The sequence below is a fragment of the Hyla sarda genome, unplaced genomic scaffold, assembly GCF_029499605.1.
Source record: "Hyla sarda isolate aHylSar1 unplaced genomic scaffold, aHylSar1.hap1 scaffold_816, whole genome shotgun sequence".
Classification (NCBI taxonomy): domain Eukaryota; kingdom Metazoa; phylum Chordata; class Amphibia; order Anura; family Hylidae; genus Hyla; species Hyla sarda.
The window spans coordinates 82,501-91,828 of record NW_026610843.1 but is presented as its reverse complement, the minus strand read 5'-3'; the positions used below and the strand labels follow the sequence as shown (position 1 = coordinate 91,828).

Genomic DNA, 9,328 nt, shown 5'->3' with positions numbered 1-9,328 from the left:
GGGGTAAAACAATTAATAAAATAATTCAACCGCCCCTTTCAAAATTAAAGGGCATACATTCCTATTACATGATTAACTGTTTTATATATTATAAAAAAAATGTGATAAAATATTTTATAAAAAATATTTAAAATGTACAAAATATTTTAAGTTAGAAAAAATCATTTAGATCCCTATGTATTCCTTTATTTATTTATTTTTTGTTCCCTTTTCTTATGCGGTTTCATAATCCCTGAGATAAGTAGTTCTGGCCCTAGAGTGTTATATATATTAGCGTCTGTAGCATGTATAAGGAGCATGTTATCATACTGGTGTCTTTTTACAGATGACTGATGCCCGGTGAGAAGGTGAACCCTCGTCAGCTGCACGAAAGGAACCACGAGACAGGTAATTAATATTTATATTAATTACTGATAACAATCAGGCTAGATGTAAAATCTAGACCTGTAGAGATGTCATAGTCTCTCCCTTATACATGAAGATATATGTGTTGTTAATAAGTATATCATCTATGAACAGCTTCTTATATAACACAACCTTGTCTCAGGTACAGAGATTAGGAACATTTATGATCCTTAGTCCCTGTTTTTTATTTGTAGGAATCCCCTTTATCAATATAGTTTTTTTTTTTATCAGAAAGATTTATTAAGGTTTTTGTTTAGTTTTTGACAAAACATAAAAAACACACATGAACAAATCAAAACAACCCCCCATCCCTTCCCCCCACCCCCAGGAATGACACCTCCCTCCAGGTTCTTATGGCAAATATAAACTAGAGCACCATGTTATAACCCGTGTAGCAGTCACCAAAAAAGAAAAGAAAAGCCTTGGAAGACACATTAGGAGTAGGAGAATATTATACTGGGCTATAAGGGAAGGAAAATAAGAAAAAAAAACATGAAACAAAAGAATCACCACACATTTAGGCCGACACAGAGCAAAGACACATCAATATATGTAAACCAATAAAGGGAGGACACAAAGACCACATCACCCAAGAAAAGAAGCATATCATCAGCATATAGAGCTATGCGTTTATCTTACCAAATTACCCAGGGCCTCCTCCAACTCTCTCAAAGTATGTTCAGGAAGTCTCTCTGGGTCTGCGACAGGGCTGCCACTGGGATAGAGGAAACAAATTGATACACAGTAACATCATCATAAAACTATTTGGAGGAATACGTCTCCTCATAAGAGGAGACTAACACATCAAGAATTTTAGCATCTTCCTGCACCAGAGACCCAGCACCATTGCAGAGACAAAGAATGGCCATGGACTCCTGCTGCACCCGAATCATACGTGCCAGTAAACGGCCAGTGCTTTCCCCACTTTCAAAATATTGCTGCTGCTGAAAAAAACTTTATTATCCGCCATGTGCAGTAGATGTACATACAGTAGAGTGCTCAAAGACTGCCAGCGAACCTGAACAGCACCAGACAGGCTCCCAAGGAACTCCCTCTCAGCAAAAAGCACCTGCCATTGCAACAACTCCTGTATTCCTTGATTCTTCAATTTACATGTGGTAATGTCTCTAATAAACACACCCGGGACAAAAGCCTTCAGAGAATCCCACACTACCCCCAACAAAGCTGAGCCACAATTAATTTCCAGGAAAGATTCAATATCCGCTACCAGGGTGTGACCGATTGTAGGTACCTGAAGCCAGATTGGAATAAAATGCCACAAGGACCCCCTAACTCTAGGACTAGAACTTAAGTTAAGGTGTACATGAATAGGAGAATGATCCGATAAATGACAGGGGAGATATTCCACCAACGCCACCCATGGGAAGATCAGCTCATTACCCAGCACTAAATCAATACGTGACAGAGTACCATGGGAACTAGAGTCGCAGGAATACTGCCTACCTGCAGGATTGCACCAACTCCATAAGTCAACCCACCCAGCTTCCTCTACAAACCTAGTCAGACCAGTAACAGAAGACTCTATAGGGGCCCCTCTACCCCCAAATTAATCTATGGACGGATTCAAAAGATCATTTAAATCTCCTACCAGAAGAAGGGGCACATCTGGCAGGGAAGAGACAAAGGACACCACCCTCCTTACTACATCACTAGAATATGGGGTAGGGATATATATTGCAGCCAATATAAAAGGCACATGGCAAAATTCGCCATAAAGGCACACAAAGCGACCATCAGGGTCAATCAAACTAGAAAAACACTTAATAATAAAGTGTGCAATAAAACTGTATTGCACACCTAATGTGGGGAACTGTACTACACACCTAATGTGCGGGGACTTGTACTGCCAACCTAATGTGCGGTGACTTATACTGCACCTAATCTGGGGGAACTACAACCTAATGTGGGGGAACTATGCTGCACCTAATGTGGGGGAACTGTCGGGGGGGCCATCATAATGAAGTTCTCCGTCTTCCAGACAGCCTTAATGTGGCCCTGGGGTGGGGGGGAACAGCATTGTATTAAGTGGAGGGGACAGGGGTGGGATACAGCAGTGTATTTGGGGGGGCTGGGGGGGGATCAGCATTGTATAAGGGGGAGGGGTGGATCAGCATTGTAATAGGGGAGATGGGAGGGGGGATCAGCAGTGTATTAAGGGGGATGGGAGGGGGGATCAGCAGTGTATTAGGGGGGGTGGCAGCAGTGTTTTGGGGGGATAGAAGGGGAGGGGGGTCAGCATTGTATTAGGGGGAGGGGGATTAGCATTGTATTAGGGGGAGAGGGGCTCAGCATTGTATTAGGGGGAGAGGGGCTCAGCATTGTATTAGGGGGAGGGTGGATCAGCATTGCATTAGGGGGGATGGGAGGGGTATCAGCAGTGTATTAGGGGGATGGGAGGGGGATCAGCAGTGTATTAGGGGGGATGGGAGAGGAAGGGGGTCAGCATTAGGGGGAGGGGAGAGGAACAGCAGTGTATTGGGGATGGGAGAGGAGGGGAATAGCAGTGTATTAGGGGGAGGGGATCAGCAGTATATTAGGGATAGGGGGGTCTGCAGTGTATTTGATTAGGGAGTTAGCATTGTATTAAAACTCAGGAGTGTAGACGAGTGTAGGATCAGGGGTATAGAGGAGTGTACATGGATGATAAAGGGGTGTATGTGGGTGACAGAGGGGTGTTGGGGGTGTAGAGGAGTGTACATGGGTAACATAGGGGCAGGGCCGGACAGGCCTAACGGGATACCGGGAAATTTCCCGATGGGCCGCTTTGAGATGTGGCTGCATTTTTTTGCCCTCCAGCGGCCACCAGGGCCGGATCATCATTGGCGCTTATGGAGCGTCTGCTCCGGCCCCCGTGCCCGCAGAGGGCACCAGTCACATTAGGGACATCCCTGTGTCCTGAAAAATCTTTTCGGGACACAAGGATGCCCCGGTTACCTCTCTGCAGCCCCGCATTAACTTTAAAAACGCAGGGGCCTCGGGGAGGTAGCGCACGCAGGGACGTCACTGATGTCCCGTGCGTGCGCCCATAGTAACAGAGCGGAGCAGTGAGGAGGACGAACGTGCATGGTAAGTGACCAGCGGCACGTCATCTTCAGTGTTCCGACCACCCCACCTCCGGTCCCGGGACCTACTGCTATGGCCCTTAGGCCATAGCAGTAGATTGTGACGCCGGAGTGGTGGTCGGAATACTGAAGTGGGGCAGTAAACAGGCATTCAGCCTCCAGCCATACACTGTATATGGCTGAAGGCTGAATGTCTGTGGGGGAACTGTACTGCACCTAATGTGGGGGACTATACTTCCCTAATGTGGGGGACTATACTGCACCTAATGTGGGGGAACTATACTGCACCTAATGTGGGGAACTATACTGCACCTAATGTGGGGAACTATACTGCCAACCTAATGTGGGGAACTATGCTGCACCTAATGTGGGGAACTATACTGTCAACCTAATGTGGGTGAACTGTACTGTACCTAATGTGGGGGAACTGTACTGTACCTAATGTGGGGGAACTGTACTGCACCTAATGTGGAGGAACTGTACTGCACCTAATGTGGGGGAACTAAACTGCACCTAATGTGGGGGAACTGTACTATGCACCTAATGTGGGGGAACTGTACTGCACACCAAACGTGGGGGAACGGTACTAAGCACCTAATGTGGGGAACTGTATTGCACACCAAATGTGGGGGAACTTTACTGCACATCTAATGTGGGCGAACTGTACTGCACCTAATGTGAGGGAACTATACTACACCTAATGTGGGGGAACTGTAGTGCACACCTAATGTGGGGGAACTGTACTGCACACCTAATGTGGGGGACTATACTGCACTAATGTGGGGTACTATACTGCACCTAATGTGGGGGAACTATACTGCACCTAATGTGGGGAACTATACTGCACCTAATGTGGGGAACTATACTGACAACCTAATGTGGGTAACTATCTGTCCGGGCATCCTGGGTGTTGTAGTTTTGCAACATTTGTAGGTCCGCAGGTTGAAGATCACTGGATAGGAGGTAATACTCACGTGTCCCCGCCACTCTGGACCCGTCACCGCTGCCCTGGATGTCGCATCATCGCTGTCGCTGCGTCCCCGGCGTGTCCCCGCCGCTCCAGACATCTTCTTCCCCGGGATCCACGCTCTCCGTCGCCGTCATCACGTCGCTACGCACGCCGCTCCTATTGGATGATGGGACGGCGTGCGCGACGACGTGATGATGTCGAAGGAGAGCGCCGCCATGCAGGGGATCCCGGCACGGAGCAGACACCGAGGAGGCAAGTAAGGTCCCTCCCGGTGTCCTGTAAGCTGTCCGGTACGCCGTGATTTCACCACGGCGGTCCCGAACAGCCCCACTGAGCAGCCGGGTTACTGTCACTTTCGCTTCAAACGCGGCGGTCAGCTTTGATTGGCGCGTCTGAAGGGTTAATACGGGGCATCACCGCGATCGGTGATGTCTTGTATTAGCAGCGGGTCCCGGCCGTTGATGGCCGCCGGGACCGACCCGATAGGTGTGTATTCGCCGTATGAGACGCACCAACTTTTCCCCCCCCAGTTTTGGGGAAGAAAAAGTGCATCTTATACGGCGAAAAATACGGTATGTTCTATCCTCAATATATGTTTTGTACTGATATAATAACTGAGTGCGTCTGCAGCACGCACTCAGAAACAGCTGTGGGCTATGCACTGTATTAAAAACTTTATTCACTCTGCCCCCTCCTTTCCCATATACCCTATTTTATTAGCTTTCCCATAAGCTTTATTTTAACCCCTTCATGACCCAGCCCATTTTCACCTTCAGGACCTGGGCATTTTTTGAAAATCTGATCACTGTTACTTTTAACATTAATAACTCTGGGATGCTTTAACTTATCATTATGATGCCTACTTTATGTTATTGGTAAAATTTCACTGATATTTGCATCCTTTCTTGGTAAAAAATCTAAAAATTTCATGAAAATTTTGAAAATGTTGCATTTTTCTAACTTTGAAAGTCTCTGCTTGTAAGTAAAATGGATATTCCAAATATTTTACATATTGATTCACATATACAATAGGTCTACTTTATGTTTGCATCATAAAGTTGACATGTTTTTACTTTTGGAAGACACCAGGGCTTCAAAGTTCCGCAGCAATTTTCCAATTTTTCTCAAGATTTTCAAAATCGTACTTTTTCAGGGACCAGTTCAAGTTGGAAGTGGATTTTAAGGGTCTTCATGTTAGAAATACGTAATAAATTACCCCATTATAAAAACTGCACCCCCCAAAGTAGTCAAAATGACACTCAGTAAGTGTTTTAACCCTTTAGGTGTTTCACAGGAATAGCAGCATAGTGAAGGAGAAAATTCAAAATCTTCATTTTTTACACTCGCATGTTCTTGTAGACCCAATTTTTGAATTTTTACAAGGGGTAAAAGCAGAGAAATCACCCTAAAATTTGTAACCCAATTTCTCTCGAGTAAGGAAATACCTCATATGTGTATGTCAAGTGTTCGGCGGGCGCAGTAGAGGGCTCAGAAGGGAAGGAGCGACAATGGGATTTTGGAGAGTGAGCTTTTCTGAAAGGGTTTTTGGGGGGCATGTCCCATTTAGGAAGCCCCTATGGTGCCAGAATAGTGGACCCCCCACATGTGACCCCATTTTGGAAACTACACCCCTCATGGAATTTAATAAGGGGTGCAGTGAGCATTTACACCCCACTGGCGTTTGACAGATATTTGAAACAGTGGACTGTGCAAATTAAAAATTGTATTTTTCATTTTCACAGACCACTGTTCCAAAAATCTATCATACACCAGTGGGGTGTAAATGCTCACTGCACCCCTTATTAAATTCCATGAGGGGTGTAGTTTCCAAAATGGGGTCACATATGGATATTTATTGTTTTGCGTTTATGTCAGAACTGCTGTAACAATCAGCCACCCCTGTGCAAATCACCTCAAATGTACATGGCGCACTCTCCCTTCTGGGCCTTGTTGTGCGCCCCCAGAGCACTTTGCGCCCACATATGGGACCTAAATTAGGGATTTGCATAGGGGTGGACATAGGGGTATTGTACATCAGTGATTCCCAAACAGGGTGCCTCCAACTGTTGAAAAACTTCCAGCATGCCTGGACAGTCAATGGCTGTCCGGCAATACTGGGAGTTGTTGTTTTGCAACAGCTGGAGGCTCCGTTTTGGAAACAGTAGCGTACCAGACGTTTTTCATTTTTTTTCGGGAGGGGGCTGTGTAGGGGTATATGTATATGTAGTGTTTTTTACTTTTTATTTTAAGTTAGTGTAAGTGTAGTGTAGTGTTTTTAGGGTACAGTCACATGGGCAGAGGTTCACAGCAAGTTTGCCGCTGAGAGTTTGAGCTGCAGCGCAAAATTTGCGCCATCTCAAACTTGCAGCACTCACTGTAAACCTCCGCCCATGTGAGTGTACCCTGTACATTCACATTGGGGGGAGGGGGCAAACATCCAGCTGTTGCAAATTCCGAGCATGCCCTTTGGCTGTCCGTGCATGCTGGGAGTTGTAGTTTTGCAACAGCTGGAGGCACACTGGTTTGGAAACACTAAGTTAAGTAATAAACTTTCAAGTGTTTTGCAACCAAACTTAGTGTTTCCAAACCAGTGTGCCTCCAGCTGTTGCAAAACTACAACTCCCAGCATGCATGGTCTGTCAGTGCATGCTGGGAGTTATAGTTTTGCAACAATTGCAACAGCTGGAGGCACTGAGGTAGGAAACGGACAATGTTTCCCAACTAGTGTGCCTCCAGTTGGTGCAAAACTACAACTCCCAGCATGCCCAGACTGCCCAGGCATGCTGGAAGTTGTAGTTCGGCAATATCTGAAGGATCTGATGTTGCCGAACTACAACTTCCAGCATGCTTGGGCAGTATGGTATGCTGGGAGTTGTAGTTTTGCAACATCTGGAGGTCCACAGTTTGGAGACCACTGTATAATGATCTCCAATCTGTGCTCTTCCAGATGTTACAGAACTACAACTCCCAGCATGCTGAGATTTGTAGTTTTGCAACATCTGGAAGAGCACAGATTGGAGACCATTATACAGTGGTCTCCAAACTGTGGACCTCCAGATGTTGCAAAACTACAACTCCCAGCATGCACAGAAAGCCAAAGGCTGTCTGGGCATGCTGGGAGTTTCAGTTTTGAAAGTCCCAGAGGCAGTAGTGAGATCACTTTACGGCGATCTCACTGCTGCCAATGAAGATGCCGCCCCGCTGCCGGAAACTCACCGGCGGGATGCAACGCCGCCGGGACTGCCTGGAGGACGCCGCTCGCGCCGGGACCGCTCGGGACAGCGCATGGCTGGGTCAGTGACGCCGGGGGACGGGTAAGGGACACTTAGCAGAGCGGTGTGTGTCCCGATCCCCGTGATCCGGACTCACACACCCCGCTGCTAAGTATTCTGATAGCAGCGTTTCGCTATCAGCTAGTCAGATTTGCGCTGCGGGATGCCGCGAGTAGCCGCAAAAATGTTCATGACGTACCTGTATGTCATGGGTCGGGAACACCTTCCCACTCATGACGTACAGGTATGTCATATGTCGGGAAGGGGTTAAACTTAAAGAAGTGTGTAGTTTAATACGAATAAAGCTTATGGGAAAGGTATTAATATAGGGTATATGGGAAGAATGGGTATTTTTTGGATTACCCTAAGGGGGAATCTATAGGTCTAATCTTGAATTTAACCCTCCATTTACAGGTCTTAAACTATTGTGAAAATAGAAACTGCATGATATATCACATTCACAAGCAAATCATGAATTTTGCGAAGTTCAATATAACCATTTTGCTCTATGAAAAAATATGCCATTATGTGGCGCTGCTGGCTTAAGGTTCCAGGCTGCGCCGCACAGAAGCAGACATGCAGATTTAACACCAGAGCAGAGTCGGTCACCGGGCTCCGGCAGCAGTAAATTTAGCTTACAAGCGGCGCGGCCCGGTCCCTCCAACCCTTACTGTCTCTCCTCCCAGCAGTGCTCAGCGCTGGAAGGATGCCTCTCAACTCCATCACGGCTGGCCGCCGTTTATATATGGCGCAACCATGGATCGGGGGTCAATGAAGCGAGCCCAGAAGCTGAGCTCTCTTCATACTGGCTATTGCTGGACATCACCGATCTGGGAGATGTCCGGCATTAACCCTTTAGGTATCACAATCAACGTTGATTGCGGCATCTAAAATGCCTAAACCAGTGGAGCTGATTGGGAAAGCCACAGTAGAACCCGCGGGGTCCCGATCAGCTGAGCGGATGGGTGGAGGTTCCCCACCTGCCTCCGGCTTGTTGGATCAACGTCCCAATAATTCAGGCAGCCTGTAGTAATGTAACGCCGATAACACTGATCAATGCTGTGCTATAGGTTCCTATGGCACAACATTGATCAGTGTCTGGAAGCAAAAAATTACATCTTTTGGCTGTCTGGACATGCTGGGTGTTGTAGTTTTTCAACAACTGGAGACGCACTGTGTGAAAACACTGCCCTTATGTAGACTAAAAATTGTGGAAAAAAAAGTAAAAAATTAAAAAGCAATAAATGTGAATAAGCCCTTCCCCTAAATAAAAGTTTAAGTCCCCCCTCCCCCCCATTTTTCTAATAAAATAAACAAAAGTAAACCTAAACATATGTGGTATCGCAACGTGCATAAATGTCCGAACTATTAAAATATAAAAAGTGATCGAAAAGTCCCATCATACAGAAATGGTAGCAATAAAAAATACAAAAAAATAAGCCCCCTTACAGCCCTGTATATGGAAAAATAAGAAAGTTTTAGGGGGTCAGAAGGGGACATTTTAAAGAAGTACTCCAGTGCACTAAAACTTACCCCCATCCAAAGGATAGGTTTTAGATTGCGGGGAGTCCAACCGCTGGACATTGAGCTACATGGAG

General features: G+C 46.3%; 1 long non-coding RNA gene across 3 annotated transcripts in view; it reads left to right on the top strand.

Moving 5' to 3' along the window:
- Window positions 1-320: 320 nt before the first annotated feature.
- LOC130347214 (uncharacterized) overlaps window positions 321-9,328 on the top strand; it is an 86,103-nt gene continuing 77,095 nt past the window's right edge. For 2 of the 3 annotated variants that reach the window (XR_008885188.1, XR_008885187.1), the window contains exon 1: window positions 321-387. This is a non-coding gene — a long non-coding RNA (uncharacterized LOC130347214). The remainder of the gene's footprint in view (window positions 388-9,328) is intronic. The other variant, XR_008885186.1, reaches the window with a different exon arrangement.